Consider the following 20,183-nt stretch of genomic DNA (forward strand, 5'->3'; position numbering starts at 1 on the left):
CAACTCTAATGTAATAAACAAAGAAATTTTGTAAGTGCTTCCGGCTTTTCAAACTTCATTCGCTTCAAATTCGGGATATTGTGGGCAAGTTGCAAATTCAATTGTGTGTGTATATATCATGTCCTTTGTTTCAGGCTCATAATTTCGGAATAGATTCTGACACTTTTCTTAACATAAAATGTGAACAAAATACAATATTTGTTTATGCATGAAAATTGGCATCAAGTAGTGTACATCGAACGTAACTTACACTAATCATCTTACTGAGAGTTTTGGCACGAAATGTAAAATACTTTTCGTTGAAAAATTACAAACGGAATGTGTTCCAATAAATGTCACAACGATAACTGATGTTACGGTTTAAACACCGAGAACTTTAACTCCAAAACATCCAACATAATCTTTATGGCTACGAAAGTGTCATTAAAATGTAGTTAATTTCACATACAGTACGTGCTAGTTGTTTTATTCAGCAATTCACGATTTCAGGAAGACTAACGAAAGTACCTTGCTTCAGTCATCCAAATAAGGTAACTGGTTGCAAATCGATCCATCGCGCATCGGTTGTGTTTCTTGATCAACCGATGAAAATTTGTTGACTATACATACTTATTGGACCAGTTCATCCCCTGCACAAAGCAATTTATAAGTAATTCATTTATATAGTACCCAGAAATGGATTTGGCTTGCCAACAAACTCATTGGAAAAACAGAAAATGTCAACTGCAATTTACCACACGCATCTTAGGCATTTCAATAGTAATTTCTTTATATTGAAATATCTCCCCTAATTGGGCGTAAATCGTTTCTACACCCTGTATATGACTTTGTGGGTCACTCACAGTATACAATCAATAAATACGAGGGTTCGCGATTAAATAACAGGATGCGACACTATAAAACTGTTTTTTTCATGTTTGGTGATAGAAAAAAACTCCCGCTGGGTCGAATGGGGTGCACCAACTTTCTTTCGGTTCTGAGATCCGTGGGGGTTTTTAGAACCAATAAAAGTACCATTGTAGCAGTTTGACCCTCTGAAACTCCGTGGATGTGGATGGTACTTACTGTTGCACACATGTTCACGAAACATTGGCACTACCACAATCACGGCCCTTATATAATTGGTTTACAATATGTTTATGTTATTTACGACTTAGACATTCCCTGTTGAAGTGTCCAGTTTCTCTGTACGCGAAACAATTGCAACCTTGCTTTTTGTGCATTGTCTCGTCAGATGGATGTCTGCAGCTCCACTTAGTTTCTTTCGTGTTTGGCCTCCCACTTCTCCCTTGAGATATTGACTTCTCATCTGCATCGGTCATTTCAGAGATCGTCTTAATCTTTACAGATTTTTCGCCGTCATCATTCTTAGCTGCCCCCTTTCCGACCTACGATCGGTCCTCCTTCTCAACCTTGATGCGTGTCAATCTTGCATAATTTAGTTCGTCTACTGCTTGCAAATCGTGCAATAAACCCGCGATATTATATTGAGTTTTGCTCAATAATCCCACTAGTAATTTAATTTTTATCTCACCAAATTCTAAATTGAGATTCTTAATAATTTCACTTTCTGGTGCAAGTATATTTTTTTTCCGCCCTATCACTCATTGTAGTCAGCAATTTCCATTTTTCTGTTAGGAAGATTTAACTCACAAAAAATTACTCAGTTCTCTTTCAAATTCTTGAGAGGTCTTTAAATTCCCTCGCCTACTGCGCCCTCCGATCAGATGTGTTCGTGCCGTTTCCAGAGGATATGCGTCCGGCCACCTGTGCAGCACCTTTACCCCTTTTCTTTTCGGCAACCTCTGCTCTCCGCGTGGCTTGCTTTCGCCATCGTTCGTCGATGTTTTTACTTAGATCTGGCATAATGTGTTACATTTTCCGCTTGGTCCATTGACAGTTGCGTACACTTCCTTATTTCCACATTCTACTGCGTCGCCATCTTGTTGTTCCGCAGCAAAGCTATCCTTTCTAGAGAACTCCGATCAAAATTTTTCGAACGTGTCTTCCTCGTCGGACATCGATTCGATCTGAACGTACCGTTCCGCTAAAGACAGTCCTGCACTGTTTCTTTACTATATAAACCACTGCACCACGCTTTTGTAGTTCCTAGAAAATTTCTCGTCACTACCTCCATTTCACGGATATTTCCTTTAAAACATTCCACTTTGGAATTATGTTAGTTATTTTCTCACCAGGTAGAAAAGCTGGTGGCGCGCCGTGGCTAATGTCCCTAGATTTGAAGATTAAACGAGAGGTCTGTGGAGCATTGGCACCATTCAAAGAAGTTATAATTCTTGTTAATCAATCTCGTATAGATTATTTTCCAATTAACACAAAACAATTTTGCAATTCGATCCTGTACTGAAGGTCAGATTTGTTTACTTTCGTTGTAAAAGTACGAATATTTCTTATAATTGATTAAGATTAAGAACATTTTTCAATGTTTCGTTATTGTTAATGCGTTTGTGACAGCTTAGATCTGACTTATTAAGCTTTTCGTTTATTTAAGAAAAATAAAATTGTTTAGAGTTGAGGTGGCGTTTAATCAGTAAAATTGTTTTTATTTATTTATGTTCGTATACTCTGTTTTTTAACTAGGAAGACGGATTTAAAAGTTCCCGCAAAAAATCTTAGTTTCTATTGGCTCCCGCTGCGCCCGTTTTACACCCAGGTAAAGTTGCTATTGACATGATTTAACTGTCAAATTTAATCGCGATTCTCGTCCGTAACTGTTGTACTTATTTTTGAGTTTTTCTGTGTTCTGAGTCCATTTGCATAAATTTTAACAAAAAAAACAGTTCTTTTAAGAACAAAAGTTGATATTTCGCGTACTAAGTGTACTGGCATTAGTGATGAATTCAACTCCAAGTACCTACCAGTAAAGCAAGCTTGTCTCCTTTGAAAAAACGTAGTCGCTTAAACTTGGGTCATTTTATCAGTCTCCGAGAAGCAGTTTATTATAAACAAATGTTGTCTGATTCCCGGATATGAATTTTGCTACGCTTGTGTTGAAGATTGCATCTACCAGAGGTAACGTAAATAATGATGTAGCTGGTATATATTTGGTTATTAAAGTGTGACACATATTAGGAATATTATTATTGCACCGATCTACAATATACCGGATAATTAAAGAATATCGAAGTACTGGGATTGTTACCCCTTCGAAACGTTCCGGTGGTCATAACGCTGTTGCAAATGTGAGCTCTGACGATTGGCGGAATTGTGTGCAACACGTTATTAAGGAAGAAAATAAGATGTGTAGATTGGATGGCCTAATGGACACACTTATAGAACCATTAATTATTTCACTCGGATCGGAGGACAGTGACAGTTTTAGTGAACTTTCGGAAGACGGTGACTAAATCGCTTATACATAAAGCAGTGAACTGTGCTGTTTAATAATATGACTATAATTCCATTGTTCTGAATTTGTTCAATAACTTAACATTTGTTGTAAATTGTAATGTGGATTGTGTAGTATTACAACTGATAAAAACATTTAAAATTATAATTCAAAATAATGTTTCAAGACCAAAAAATGTATGCAGGATGATTACCTATTATCAATGTATTACCTATTTATTATAATTCGCTTTTAAAAGTATGATGTATGCATAATATAAAGGAGTTCCTACCAAATAATAACCCAAAAGCATAAATCATGAAATCTATCCAAATGTGAAAGAAAATCTCATCACGCAACCCACAATACATGTCTGTATAAAATGAGTCCATTATTTTTGTTACTAGATTCTAGTGACATTTCCAGTGTAAATCAGGTTTTTAAATCCGTCTTCCTAGTTAAAAAACAGAGTATAGAAATGTGTTGCTTTAGATAAGCTAATTCAAGGAAATTTTATACACGTGCCAATTTGCGTGTCGGCGGTAAGACAGTCTTATTGGTTTGTTGGTTACTCTATGGATGTGTAATTGGTTTAAGTAGGGACAACCATTTAAATGTCAGAGGACGCGTAAAGAAGGCACATTTTGTTAGTTTGCAGTCGTTTGACGAAGTTCTTCTTGCCAGTTTTCGAAACGAAGTTATGTTCCTGTTTCAAGAAAAAAGAAGTTTGTCAGTTTGAAGCCGAGTTTGTTTTCGTTTTGTGTACTTTGAAGAAAGCCCGTGTGCGAACATTTTAAGTTAACTTCTGCGGAACACGGACGGCTATTTCAAGTTTTCGATGAGTATTCTGCGTCAACAAGATTTGATAATGGATATGAAGTAGAAAAACCAAGTGTTGGAAATCATTATACCTGATATTATTTTTAGTTGGCATAGTTACAATAATAATAAAAAGTATTATCAATTTTAATGTTTGAAGGAAAATAAAATATTCATTTAATCCTTCTTATTTAACATTTATATATTACATTGGGCATTATAGTAGACCGTGGCAGTACATACATAGGATTACCTCCGTATTTATTACATAGGTGAGTTGTATTCTATCACTATCCCAACACCAAGTTTTTTTGTGTCACGTGTTATCAGGCGCATTTGTTACCGTTATATTAATTAGTGTTTGGTGTTGATCTAACTGTATTGGGATATTTTGACTCGAAAACTAAGTCATTTTCAGTTTTTCTTGTTAGCTGTTATAAATTTTGTAGTCGAACACCCATGTGGGTTTTTTTACGAACATTGTGGTCCGTTCAATTGCATTTTAATAGGAGTGCATTGGTTGGTTTCATGTGTGATTGTAAAATGATTTCATTTATGTAAAATTAAACAAGTTGCGTGTTCATTCGGTCACTTTAACGACCAAAAGAGAAGTACTCATTCACGATTAATTTTATTGAATCACTGTGCAGCTGTCTCCATTGCAGTACTCCACTGACCCCACCACCGTATGTTTTTAGTATAGTAAGGGTTTTATATTTTTTAAATTTATATTTATTTTATTAATTAATTTTATATAATACACACATACAAACATTTTTAAAAAATCATCTGAAACTTGTATGGTGAAAAAATTTTTTTTCTACAACTGTCAAAAAAACCTGTCATTTCCTGACGAATTTCGAAACGCGAAGTACTAGATTTTTAAACGGTTAATTAATAAGTAAGGTTGCCCTTGACAACGTGCGCGAAATCGTCAACAGCGAAAAAAAGTATTTCGCGCACGTGACAAAGTTGAACTTAAACAGCAAATTTAATTAACAATCGGTTCAGTTGTAGAAAAAATATTGTATATAACGCTAGCGCGAAGTTATTTCGCGCATTGAGACTGAAGACGAGGCGAAGCCTAGTCAAAATATCAGTCAAATTGAACTTCGCACTCTTGTTATATAAATAACTATTTTTTTGCTCAATAAAGGGGCTTAAACATGTGCCTATACTTTTTCGATTTGCGAAAATGCGGGCGTTTGTAAAAGAAAGCATAATGCGTGACGCTTTGAACTGCAAATCAATTTTTTTCTTAAACAAACTCCTCGTTGCAACAAACGGATTCCACGTTTACTTTTGTAATGTCCCCGTAAGTTCACACACATGACAGTATTGTACTATAAAAACTGTCGTTACATACAAATTTAAACTGCCGTTAAAGCGCTTTTTCGTGGCAGGTTGCAAAATAGTTTATAGAATAGGGAATATACATTATTTTTAACTAATTGCCTATTTGGCTTACCCATCTCAAATAACATATAATTTCTAGAACCCGATCATTGACGAACATAAAAAAAGGTTAAGTTAGATTTATAACTTTGTTTGGACACTTTTTGTTTGTTTCAACCTTTTTGCCCTTTGTGCAATCAATCACTTTCTTATTATATCTGTATAAAAATTTGATGGTGTTTACTTTCTCGCGTTTTTGCTTCCTAAATGTTGAAGAACTGCGTGATAAAATTTTATAGGTCGCTCAATTGCTTAATTTAACAGATTTAGAAATTGCGTAATCTGAAGCTTAGGTCGCGTAGCTTTTAGTTATGGCGTTTGTGACCATCAAAATAACTACAGAAAAGGTATTTATTGTCATTTTAAAACCACTATTTTTAGTTTATACACTACTAATCTCGAACAGGGCGACTTTAATGGATATTGACTGCTTGTTGTTTTTCGGTTATCAGTTTGATCGAACTTTCTATTACAAACAATGCAATGTTGTTCCGGATAGTAGAAGTCGGGGATTTTAGTATTTTATGGTAACTAATTAAGACATCATATAAAGGTTAGTTCATATTGGAAATATTGGAATGAAATCTCTAACACAAAAGATTTAAATGGTAAATGTAAAAAAATTGCGGTTTTTTACTTCAACGAAAATGGAACAGTTCATTTATACATATAACGAAACTACAAATGTAATATCCATAGAACTCGAGTAATCTCTATATACAGGGTGTTACAGATGAGTTGGACCAAATAAAATCGGGTTTTTGGCCAAGAATTGCAGTTGGAATTTTTCTAGGAATTTTTTTTCGTTTTCTCACTCTCGGGCTGTGCCATCTTGGTATAGACATTTTAAGAAAAAAGTTTACAAAATCGGAAAGGGCATACCCAATTACTATTCAAAGACAAAAGCAATTCTTTATTAATTTTCAATTAAAGCTGCGATAATTATAGACCAACATCTCGTTAAGCTATCATGAAGATGAAAGGAACTATGGTAAAGAACTGGTAGAAAGAATATCTCAAATATTAAATGAAGTCTTATCAACCAAACAAAAATTGCGATGTTATCGGATTTGTCCAAATGGGCTCTATACCGTCAATAATCAACTCCTGGTGGCGTTTGGTGCAGATAAAATACTGTAAGAATACATACAACGCACGCATAGGATCATCAGCCACCCGCCTCTTGACAGAACAACTTCTTAAAGACTATCCCCCCGGAAAGGACATACACCCGGACCACTCTAGTCTCTATATTGAAAACTATTGCAGCATGAGAATCAGATGACCCACTCTATGGCATTATATGCCCGCAGATTAGAAACAAAGTTGGGCTTGAAGAAGCACGAGACCTTTGGTACGATCGATCTGAAGATTACATCCTAACAAACATACTTATATGCCCTTTTTGAACAGTTTCACATGACCCATGAACTAGAGGCCGGCTACTTTGGAAGAAAATATATTCGCACATTCTCGACGTTCAGCTGAAGGTGACCAACCCGCCATTAATATTACATACGAAGAATTAAATTAATTTAACGAAACCTTCAACCCTGATCCCGGAAAAATTAGCAGAATAAATTTGGTTTTCCACTTTAATCAAGAAAATAACGAGAAGAAGAATAAAGAGAAGAAAGAAAAAATCAAAAACGGAGAAAATGCACGCGTAAATGCACATACCTTCTGCACTCAACAAAAAAAGAAGAATGCTGGTGACCGTGTCTGGAAGAAAAATTCGCCGAACGTACGGTCTACGTTTGGTGGATTTATGTACCGGAGGTCAAAACACAATTATATTCGAAATGGTTTGTTCCCAACCACACAGTTGGTGCTAATCGAATAACATTGACGTAGGAAAATTTCCAAAATTAATGGCGTTTTTAAAACGAAAAGGCGATGGATATAAGCCTAAAAAATCAAAGGTATTAACAGCTGAACAGGTAGATAAGTTTCTTATCGAAGCTCCCGACAATGATTACTATTTAGTAATAAAGGTGGGCAATTGATTTCAAGCGAAATGTGTTTTAAACAATTATTGTTAGGTTGCACTTATTGTAGGCGCTTCTGGTGCATGTCGCAGTAGTGAGTTATTATTCCAATTAACAGTTGACGATGTAACGGACCTAGGCTCTTCATTCTCATTTACTGTTAAGAACACGAAAACTAAAATGGATAGAAACTTCGTTGTGAAGAATCCAGCCGATTCCTTTGGTTGAATTGTGTAGAAAGTATAAAAATAACACTCCCCATTCACGTTTTTTTGTTAATATGAAGAACAAATGCGCTACACAACCCATTGGCAAAAATACATTTGGAATATTGCCGAAAAAATAGCATCGTTTCTGAAATTGCCAGACTTCAGATGTTATACAGGACACTGTTTGTAGTGATGTTAAGATAAATGTTGTAATTAATGAAAAATAAATTTGAGTTGATTGTATTTTATGTGCAATAATTTTAAATCTCCGAGGGAATAAAAGTAATTTTAACTCCCCTGGGAAAAAAAATTACAATTTAGTCTTGGAACTGGAGGAGAAAACTAATAGGTTTAATCCCGAAAGTGCATAAAAATACACTGTGCCATAAAAATATACTGGACCGAAACGATGAGCATATCTAAGTTCCGAGTTGAGTGCGTATGAGTTATAAAATGAAAATTACTTTTTGTACTCATTGCATGGAAAGATAATATTCCCAAGTATCCTCGGCACACGGGAAACGATTTTCCCGCATCGCGGTGTTTTTTTACTTTCCGCTAGAGTGGAGGGATTATGTGCGTTCTTCAGTTGGTAGTACGGTCCAATTAGTACGAACGTCGTGTCATTGTTGTCTGTCATTATAATCGAGAAACTTATTTTACGTTCTAGTGTGTCATTACTCATTTGCTGTAAATCAAATAATTAGATAATTAAACCGTTGACTGTATTGAATACTTAGAGAACACTTTCTTAGTCTAAGATTTAAGGAGATTAAACGGAAATAGTAAATATATAACCAAGAACACGAACACTATAACCTGATAAAATTATTTTTCAGGAGAAACTGAAGAAAACGTACAATTGTTAAAAACTCGCACATTTATAGGGCAATTATTACACTCCTTAATTTCTACTCCTGGAACATGGGTAATTTTTGTAGAAGACACTTATGAATCTTCAATGTTAATTGTTGTAGACGATGATGCTGCGGTTTTAGAATACTGCGCTTGTGGACTTCGTGAGAGTGAATTTTCTTAGATAGTTGAGCCTTGTTATGTAAAGAATCTTCAATGTAGGACTCTGCAACTGCAGAGGATTTCCATCCGACTAATTGCTTGATTCCAATTAATCCTTCGCCATGATTGGCTAAAATTGTCGCTGAAGTTCTACGAAAACTGTGCCCAGTAAATGTCCAAGGATTTTCAAGCCCAAGAAATTGAGTGATTTTCATCGGAATCTTCCCGATGGTGTTTATTCCCACAGGAGTGTTAACACATTTGCTATTATTGTAGATTAAGAAATATCGCTGAGTGCAAGGCTTCCTTAAATTGGTTATATGTTTTTAGTTTGTAAATCCAGTTCGGTTGTTGTAACGTTTCCGTTTACATTTAAATTAAAATTCCCGGTAGATATGAAAATTTAAACTCAAGGTAACCAACAATAAGAATTTTGATAAAGGTAACTGGTAAGGGTCAAGGGGTTATCGAAGGTGGGGAGGATAGACGTGATTGAGCGTAAGAAAAATAGCTGTTAGAGGATGAATGAATGAATGAATCCCAGAATATTGTTGTAATCCTGTAAGAAATTCAAAATTAATTAAATTGATTGATACATTTACTACATACATAAACTAAGTAAGTAATTATTTCATGGTAATTCTTTTATAACTCTCAAAATTCCGTTTCAGATTTTAGATCCATGCCATACATATGTGATATTTCAAATTATATGAAATTCCTTTTAATTAACAAATAAACCCAATAACATTTGGTAAGAAGTGTATAAGCAAAAACTTATTTTAATTACACCTAAGTTATTTTAGGGTTTATTTATTCCCTATTTATTAAATAGTTAAAATACCCATTTGTGTCATCGTATAATCTACACAAAACATATTGTGAAGTAATCACTACATACGTAATCTGTAAGAGATCTCCGGTAAAACCCCACAACACCCACTCAAACATTCACCTCTTTTTCATTTCTAGTTGTCCTTAAAAAAAGAAAAGTTTACATTAAGAAAAATAATATTGACGAACCAGTTATTATTTTAGCGAACATTAAAGAATCAATTATTTGTGTCAATGGTTTATTTCCTATAGTTCTAGGACTGGGTTTTTTATTTATCGTACCCTAATTGGTCCAACGCAACCCTGGCGCCCTAATAATCCTTATGCTCTCCGGTTTTAAGCCGAGCGAAGGGGTATCGGTCCAACATTGTATGAACCATTGCCATACAATTTTCTTACCAGTTAGTTTGTTTCTTGATTGATTTATTGTTATCCATTTAACGATTGACCGTATTTACGTTACCTCTTCATGAACCTATCGAATTGGTATTTTTGCCAATACGAAAAGGTTATACTGTGTAATGGCAAATGATCTGGGTGTGCCCGTCTTAGTTTCCGGAATACTACTACCACATCATTTCGGAACTCAATATCAGTGGGTTTCATTTTGCACAGTTCTTCACGTCTTAATGTCCCCGAAATGCCTAGTATTAGAGCTACCTATGTAAAATGTTAAATGTAAATAAAAGTGTATGTGTGTCTTCTTTTATAAATACCCTCATCATCAGATAAGAGCAATCTGGTGCTTCATTTACAAATTTTGAAATATTGTCGTCGTTTAACACGGCTGATTTTTTTGGTTTCTGATGCTCGGTTTTTCTTTTTATGTATGCTATTAATTTGGGAAATTTCGAAATATCAATATTGTTATATGTGACCAGACAAAGTTTCAACATTGAGTAAATTGACCATAGCGACTTGAATGTTGTTCAAAATAGGCGAGTAAACCGTTTTCGGTGAATTTTTGTACTCCATTTTCATTACACCACTCCAGAAATTTGTTGTATGTTCTTTCATACCTTCCACGACTTTTTTAAGGAAGAAGACTTCGAACTGCTTCAGTCGCACGTTTTCGAACTTCGGGTGGGCTGCAGTGCTATCTTCACTATCGGTCATATTGACAAAATTTGTATAAAATATTCAGATGACTGGACTATTTAAATTTGAAAAATCTAGTCTTCAGAGTTCAAATAAGTATTAGAAATGATATCGCAGTTGGCACGGATGGCAATTTTTGTCTTTGCCTTTCTTTTTTTTTCAAACTGTCACCTAATCGTTAAGGTCGGTTACGTTGTGCAATTACTGTGCGATCAAAAATGAGTTGCTGTCGAGTCACCTTTGGAACTTTTGTTTACATGGGAAATCGTATGTAACTTGAACTTCCAAAGGCGACTCGACAGCAACTCATTTTTGATCGCCCGTTATTAAGTACCGAGTGAGAAGGAACTGGAAAACAATTTGACTGAACACAGAACACCACAGAAAGATACCATTGAAGATGACTTCTATTTGGAAGGTAATATATATGAATGCGTATGAAATACATTTGATCACCTTATTGAACGTAAATGTATTATAAGACGTGTACAGCAGAAGGCAAGCATTTTATTTGTATTAAGTGTAATGATACAACTGTAGCCGTTGAAAATTAAACAAAACCACGATAAACCACAATAATATATTGTAATGAATTTTCCAGAATGTCATCAAGTCGATAAATAATTGTCATCAGTGATAAGTAATAAAAGTGGAGGATGTGACTCATTCTTTCTTCCTTTTTGATTTTTCTAAAAGCTTTTGGTTTGCTAAAGACCAAATTAAAATTGTGTTCAGTCTTACGTAGTCTTAACTCGATGTAGAAGTATAGTGAAATCCTGTATCATGGCTAAATTTAAGTGTTTCAGGTGAAATATGAGTTTTGAATAGGTTTATGAGAGTAAAATGTTATGGTATTCTAGGTTCTATTGAGTTAGTACACATTTATTTATTTTGGAAAATATGAAACGCACTTTGTTGTAACGGCTTTGTCCACTTCAGCTTTGTGCCTCTCATGTACCAACTGTTGTCTTTAGCGCACCTGTTCTCTCCTTTTGTAAAGAATGGCGTAGTAAGTTTAAATCGAAATTCAATCTATTGGAAAATTTTGCAGCGGCACTACGATATAGCTTTAAATTACATAAATTTGAAAAGGCTTAAAATCGGATTTAAGTAATGATATAAAACACCTTTTGAGAAAGCGCACGAACATATTTCAGGTTTATTTGGAAATTTAATTTTATTTCTATATGGAATTCGCACGGATTACCTACTATGTAAATTCATTTCCGACAACTTGCGGATTGGGGATTTATTTTATTTGACGTGACGAACTAAATAATGTAATACGTAACGGTTAATATTTATATTTCATTCAAGCTTAGAGGAGCTTCGATCAATTCAACGTGTCCTATAAATTTTGCCAATATTTACGAATTTCGCAACAATGCTATTTTAAGCTATGCGACCACGACACACGCTAAATTTGAACTATATTGGTTTATTCATTTACTATCTAATGGGAACATATTGAAATAATAAATGGCTTCATATAACTGATAAATAAAATTTTGAGCTCACGCACTTATTGTCCAATGGACTATGTAACGTTTTCCCTTGGAAAATAAAGCGAAACTTCAAACCATGAGCATAAGAGAAATGGCTAGCGCAGCTTAAGAATTCAATTTATCCATCCATAGAAATAAAATTTTATAAATTAATCGTAGTTTAATATAAAATTTCAATTATAAGTTGCTCTCGTTTCATAAATAAAAGTGTAGTACCCCCTTTTCTACGCCACTGAACCACAACGTTTATAGAAAGAAAACCAACGCCACCATCCTGCGCCGGCGCTCTGTCGTTAAGTGTCATTCTTCTTTTTTGTGCTTACATTCCACACGTGTTTTCTTTTTATATTATTTTATTTGCTTTGGAAGTTGCTGGGATGGGCAAACGACGGAGAAAAAGCCCTGTTAGTAGAATAGACGTGAAAAGGAGAAGATTGTTACGGAAATTGGATAAATTAGATCGCGCTTCGGGTTTACACAAAGAGAGCAGTTGCAGCAGCGATACAGCTGACACGAGATCCGAACGCGGAAGTACACCAATGGAGTCTAATAGCGATTATGGACACTTCGAGGACCTTATTCACGAGGATTCTATTGCTTATCCTGAACAAGGTAAATTGCCTTAAATTGGCATTTTCTAGAGGAATATTCCTCTGTTTTTTAGTCAGTGATATCATTGACCTTGCGACTCGTACGATACTTTTATATAAAGGTACAGTCGCTGTAAGCTGTATTGGTAATATTACCAACTTGTTGCAATGGACATCTTTTCAACACTTTTTTGTATATAGAAAAAGTAGAATTTTCTATTTTTGTTCTTTGATATCAAAGAACTGTATTTTCAGTTTTTTGGTGTGTGGCAAGTGCCATGTGCTTTTATAGATTGGCAAACTTTTCTAAAATTTGTTTTGTTTGTTTCGGTTTTTAGATGAAAATCGAGATCCTAACGAGTCTGTGGAGGAGATTCCCTTATCCAGTGACATTTTGAAAATTATCGGTTGCGATGGAAGTACTAAGGAAACTGGATCGCAGGCAATTAGAAAAGAATTGGTTTCTAGTTGGTCTGATGTTATTAAACGAAGACTAAGTGAAGAAGTTCGTGCAGATTGTGTGCTTCGCTATCCGCCTCCAAAAAATTGTTTGTTTTTGGAAGCTCCTAAGCTAAATTTAGAAGTAGTTGCAGCAGTTAATGATGTGGCTAAAAACCGAGATAATCGACTGATTATTTTTCAAAAGCAGTTGGGTTGCAGTATATCGGCGATTGGAAAAGCTTTATCTGCAATTTTAGAAAAAGAGGAAGAAAAGGACCTTCAGGTTGTGCAAGCACTGAGTGATGCTGGCAAGCTGTTAGTAGATTTGTTCTCTTCCTATTCTTCTACAAGAAAAGAACTTCTTTCTTTGGGTCTAAAAAAGGAGTTCCGAGAAACTTTAAATAGTGCCGAAGTGGATGGATGGCTATTTGGCGTTAATTTAGATGAGAGAGTAAAGGCTTCAAAAAATCTGGAGAGAGTTAGTCGTGACCTTAGACAGATTAAAGCTAAAGCACCGGTTACCAACAAGGAGACAAAAAACTTCACAAGTCGGTCTCATTACCATCGAGTTCGGTGGGACCGCCAACATTTAAATCAACGGACTCAACCCTTTCCAAGATCCCAGAGTCAATATCAAGAAGGAAGATTTCAACGGAGTCAACACACGTCTCAGAGAAGACCTCCCATGAAACGACCCTTCAAACACAATTGAACATTGTAAGTGGATCAGCTGGCAGGTTGGCTAATTTTTATAATATTTTGCACTTAGAACTCTCACAGAGTCTTCAGGTGAAGGTGTCAAGGGGTATCCTCCCCGTGCTCAGGACCCTCGTGAAAGTGTTGGGGAACACAGTAGCACAGGGAAGTTTGGGGATATTCCATATCCCCCAGTATACTCCCCTAAAAAACAAGACGATAGCGTTTTGGGTTAGGGTTATTCCATACTCCCGATACTACTGTCTTCCCCAAGACGGTCGTGAGAGTTCTGATGACTAAATGACCAAACGTAGGCATATCACCGGGGGGTCTTCAGAAAATGACAAATGCTTCATACCCCCCAGTCCCCCCGGTGACGTGTCAACGTTACCAAAACGTTTAGTCATCAGGACTTTCACGACAGTTTTGGGGAATACAGCACCGAGGGGGTCTGGGGTGTGGGTGGAATATAACGGTATGGAATACCCCCCAGTATGTACTCTTCAGCAAAGCAGGGCGATAACTGCTTGAATATTACACTTAGAACTGTCGTAGTAATCTTCAGAGAAATCATCAATTCTTCATCTGCTGGGGGATATTTCATACCCCCCCAGATCCCCCGGTGCTATGGCAACGTTTCCAAAACGTTCAGTCATCAGGATTCTTACGACAGTTTGGTGGAACATAGGAAATAGGTAATCTTCATCTGCTGGGGCGAGGGAGGGGGGATTTGCTAAGCTCCTCGTAGTTTTTGGGCGAGAAAGTACAAATGCAACTTACCGATTTCAATAATTGCAAACTTAAAATGTTAAATCTGCGGCTTAACCGATATCATTTTCAATTCTACTCCGAAATCGAGAATGAGAAGACCTTCGTGTTGAGCCTTTAAGTCTGATTTTTAATTTTCAAACCGGAAAATTAGCAGAATAAATTTGGTTTTCCACTTTAATCAAGAAAATAACGAGAAGAAGAATAAAGAGAAGAAAGAAAAAATCAAAAACGGAGAAAATGCACGCGTAAATGCACATACCTTCTGCACTCAACAAAAAAAGAAGAATGCTGGTGACCGTGTCTGGAAGAAAAATTCGCCGAACGTACGGTCTACGTTTGGTGGATTTATGTACCGGAGGTCAAAACACAATTATATTCGAAATGGTTTGTTCCCAACCACACAGTTGGTGCTAATCGAATAACATTGACGTAGGAAAATTTCCAAAATTAATGGCGTTTTTAAAACGAAAAGGCGATGGATATAAGCCTAAAAAATCAAAGGTATTAACAGCTGAACAGGTAGATAAGTTTCTTATCGAAGCTCCCGACAATGATTACTATTTAGTAATAAAGGTGGGCAATTGATTTCAAGCGAAATGTGTTTTAAACAATTATTGTTAGGTTGCACTTATTGTAGGCGCTTCTGGTGCATGTCGCACGTTGGTGGGATTTTTGTTCAAGACAGAAACTTGATGTTTTTATTAGTTCTCCCAAGGATGTTTTAGTTTTTCTTTCTTTAGAGTTTGATAAAGGGGCCTCTTTTGGCACGTTAAATTCGATTCGTGCAGACAACTCAACCTTGGTTTCCCTTGTTTACATCCTTGTTAGTCAAGAAACCATTAATATTTGAACCTAACATAAAACTTCTTTCTGTTAATATGGAACCTCACCCCTTATGGAGAAGAATTTCCCTGGTGGCAGGTCTCTTATCCGGGAGGCGTTAAAAAGGAAAGAAGTTCCTTTAGCCGCAGTGGAAATTTGTTTATCTTCTATTTCTCTGAGTACATTAAGACAATATAATAGTGGTCTAAAACGTTGGTGGGATTTTTGTTCAAGACAGAAACTTGATGTTTTTATTAGTTCTCCCAAGGATGTTTTAGTTTTTCTTTCTTTAGAGTTTGATAAAGGGGCCTCTTTTGGCACGTTAAATTCGATTCGTGCAGCGTTAGGCCATGTTTTAAATCTCCGATACCCAATAAAATCAAAACTACGGCAAAAAATCGTTATCAACCCACGTTGTTCATACCGTTTTTTAAAGAGAGGCCTACTATTTGTGTCGCTTCTGCTATAATGTGTCGCTGTAAATCAAATAATTAGATAAGTTGACTGTAAATACTTAGCACTTTCTTAGAAGATTTAAGGAGATTAAACGGAAATAGTAAATATATAACTATAACCTGGAGAAACTGAAAACGTACAATTGTTAAATTTTATAGGGCAATTATTACACTCCTTAATTTCTACTCCTGGAACATGGGTAATTTTTGTAGAAGACACTTATGAATCTTCAATGTTAATTGTTGTAGACGATGATGCTGCGGTTTTAGAATACTGCGCTTGTGGACTTCGTGAGAGTGAATTTTCTTAGATAGTTAGCCTTGTATGTAAAACCCAATTAGGCTCGCTTCTAAGGATTTCCATCACGATAACATACTATTACAGTTTATCATTAAAACCAATGCTACTAATAAAACGTAGAGTATTTAGGCATTTGTCATTGGTATTAAGATTTTCCGCCCAAGTATCACTTATTTTGTTAAAATCTCGCGCATTCCTATATTCCGGGCAAACGTGGGGAAATGCTCCTTACCAAAGACAGACTCCACAGTGGCCATTGTGGCCCCACCCGCCAACAGAAATCCGTGGGTCAGAGCACTGTGACCGAGTCGAAGTCTGAATAGTCTCGTTAAGGCCAGACGAGCCATGCCTAAAGGAAACAAAGGCCCTATTTCAGCTTTGACCCTTTTCAGAAAGGCATCAGACTCCGCCCACTGTCCATTCCAGCGTTCATACACACGCGCTTTCACAACCCCACGTCGTGCTGTTATAGTCATGTCTACAATGTCGGCATATTCCAGTTGTAGATATGCAAACTCCTCTCTAGCTCTTTCTCCTAAGGACCTACATCTATACAGACGGGCGCGCGTGGTTACGTTTCTTAGCAGATGGTAATTCGGATGATTACCATCCATCGACACTTTGAGGTAATAATTTACCACGATCTGCTTTCTTCGAAGAGCTAGAGGAAGAATGTTTGCCTCAACGTATAGTGACTCGACGGGACTGGTCGGAAAGGCTCCAAGGGAGTATCTTATGGCAAGATTCTGTATTCTGTCCAGCTTGCCAAGCAACGTATTACTACTACATGTAGAATACACAGAACATCCGTAGTCGATCCTTGATAGTATGAGACCTTTATATAGGTCTAGCAGCGTCTTGGGATGCGCTCCCCACTTGTGGTGAGCTAAGACTCGGATGACATTCAGGGACTTTCTACATGTAGTAGCAACGTTCTGTATATGCGCGGACCAGCGTAGCTCTCTATCGAACGTTAGACCCAGGAACTTGACCTCTTGGACCACGCTTATTATGCGGTCATTCATAAATAAAACCGGGTCATAATGGGGTTTGCGAAGTCGACAAAAATGTGCAACCTTCGTTTTCTCCTCTGATAACACAAACCCAACAACGTTGGCATTATTACATATTTGATTTATCGCCACTTGTAATTTACGTGTTATAATACCGACGGTCTTATCTGCACAAAAAATCGTCAGGTCGTCGACGTATAAACATTTTCCGATTTCGTCAGCAACACCTCGAGCTATTTCGTTGATGGCAATGCCAAACAGGGAACAGCTAAGTGTGGAGCCCTGCGGCACCCCATTCTCTAAAACGTGCTCGTTTGAATAAGCGTCGCCAACTCGTACGACAAATTTCCTATTTTCCACAAAAGATTGTATAAACTTTGGCAGATTCCCTCGTAGATTATATTTGAACATATTTTGTAGTATACCATACCTCCAAGTCATGTCGTATGCACCCTTGATGTCAAAGAAGACCCCAACCAGGTGCTCGCCACTGTCGAACGTATTCAGAATACGATCGCTCAACTTGACCAGATGGTCAATAGTTGATCGTCCCTTCCGAAAACCGGTTTGATATGGGACGTATATATTGTTACGTTCGAGGAACGTTTGCAACCTCCCGTTTACCATCTTTTCCAACAGTTTGCCTAGACAAGAGGTCAAACTTATTGGACGGTAGTGTTGTGCTAACAGCGGGTCTTTTCCCGGCTTCGGTATAGGGACTACAACTGCCTGTTTCCATTCAGAAGGGTAAGTTGATTCGATCCAGCAGGTATTAAAGAATTTTAAGATGATCTCTTTCATTTCAGCACTACAGTGACGAAGCATCTGGTTATGGATACCATCTCCTCCCGGTGAACATGACTTGGTGTTACGGATTGCTTCATCTAGATCTTCTAGGTTAAAGGGTAAGTTATCATCTAGAGTTTCATCGGTATCAAAGTTTATAGGTGTCAATTCTTTCTCGATTTTAGCCTCTAGAAAAGTACGAGGATAATTGAGTGAACTGCTAACTTTATAGAATTGATCGGCAATAATGTTACTTATTTCCTGCAGGTTGTTGGTAACTACCCCATCGGAGTTACGCAGAAATCTGGGATAAGCGCAGCCGATTTTACCGGATATTGCTCCTACCTTCTTCCAGACTTCGCCAATGGTTGTCTCCGGTGTGATGGTGGAAACGTATCTTTGCCATGAGTTTCTTTGTGCCTCTAATATCCGCCGGCGACACTCGGATCTTCGTTTTTTAAATTCGATTAAATTCTCCATTGTAGGATGGCGACGGAACCTATTTATTGCTCTTTTCTTTAATAAAATTTTTTCTTTTATTTCAGGTGACCACCACGGAACCATCTTCCTTATATTGCCAGGTTTAGATCTTGGAATGCTGGCCTCGGCGGCATTTAAAATAGATGAGGTTAGCGTTTGGAGATTTACCTGGCTTGGCGGGACGAGCAGCCGTGTGAAAAGTTCCCAATTTGCTTGTTGCATTTTAAATTTGGCTATTGTTCTCACAGGAGTGTTCCTGCCTTGCAAGGTAATAATTATGGGAAAATGGTCGCTATGATGCAGATCACTTTCCACTTCCCATTTTACGCTTGCATGTATCGCCGGTGAACATACCGATATATCGATGGAATCGAAAGTACCGGATCTCACATTAAAGAACGTAGCTGAATCATCATTCAACAAGCTTAAATTTTTATCCTCGATCAGATCTAACAACTCCCTGCCACGAGCATCGTCTGAGCGGGAGCCCCAAACGGTGCTTAAGTCTTTTAGTAATAGCACTTGATTTATACTCATTATCTCTTACTAAGCTAATCGTCCAAAATGGAAATTGTATTATTTAGGTATTATTAAATGTTGTTGCATCTTTAAACATCTACACTTTTATTTATGAAACGAGAGCAACTTATAATTATTGGATCAAAGGAACTTACCTATGTGAAGTTCGATCCAAATTATTAGTTGCTCTCGTTGAAATAAATAAGTCCCACCCATCCCTAACCCTTTCAGCAACAACATTACCTTTAAAGGAATGACACTTAACGACAGAGCGCCGGCGCAGGATGGTGGCGTTGGTTTTCTTTCTATAAACGTTGTGGTTCAGTGGCGTAGAAAAGGGGGTACTACACTTTTATTTATTTCAACGAGAGCAACTAATAATTTGGATCGAACTTCACATAGGTAAGTTCCTTTGATCCAATAATTTTTATATAGAACTCTTTTTGTTTTATTATTTATTTACTATCTCTTGTTCTGGACCCTCAATAGGCTTGCGTCCAATTACAGGATGACCCGCATAATACTTTTTTGATTAATGTCAAGCTGTCCGTGATGACGGGAGTCATTATAGAGTTATAGACGTTTAACAATGTCACAGATGCGGCCGGTCAAGTGACAGGTGCGGGCAGTAATGTGACAAGCGGCAGGAAACGTAGTATGCTCTGCCTCTGTCATGGAAACTAAAATTTCCTGATATAAAGTAGGCATGAAAATAAAGCTTTCAGAACGATTTTGAGTAATAGTATATTATTATACGAGCATGTTATGACACTTATTATTCACGAGGTTGACGTTTGCGACGCGAGCGAGCTTGCGAGCGAGTGGAGCAAGGAAACCGAGTGAATAAGAGCCATAACATGCGAGTGTAATACTATACTTTATCTACGACTATTACTTCAATTAGATTAATATTTTATTAGCATTTACATTACAATAAATAAGCAAAAATAACTGAAATGAAAACAAAGTAAGCAGGATTTGATTCTAAATGAAAGATTTCTTATTAACGTCGAATTATGGCGAAGTAAGTTCTGT

At 36.8% G+C, this 20,183-nt stretch overlaps 1 long non-coding RNA gene across 3 annotated transcripts; it reads left to right on the forward strand.

The window, feature by feature from the left end:
* Positions 1 to 17,608: 17,608 nt before the first annotated feature.
* On the forward strand, positions 17,609 to 19,242 carry LOC116160301. 3 transcript variants are annotated; one of them, XR_004143206.1, is made up of 3 exons: positions 17,609 to 18,110; positions 18,170 to 18,897; positions 19,077 to 19,242. It is a non-coding gene; the product is annotated as an uncharacterized LOC116160301 (long non-coding RNA). The 3 variants fall into 3 exon arrangements; XR_004143191.1 differs by lacking the exon at positions 19,077 to 19,242 and having other exon boundaries at positions 17,609 to 17,731; positions 17,784 to 18,110; positions 18,170 to 19,025; XR_004143182.1 differs by lacking the exon at positions 19,077 to 19,242 and having other exon boundaries at positions 18,170 to 19,025.
* Positions 19,243 to 20,183: the final 941 nt, after the last annotated feature.

Source organism: Photinus pyralis, unplaced genomic scaffold, assembly GCF_008802855.1.
Source record: "Photinus pyralis isolate 1611_PpyrPB1 unplaced genomic scaffold, Ppyr1.3 Ppyr1.4_LG1, whole genome shotgun sequence".
In the NCBI taxonomy this organism is placed as follows: Eukaryota; Metazoa; Arthropoda; class Insecta; order Coleoptera; family Lampyridae; genus Photinus; species Photinus pyralis.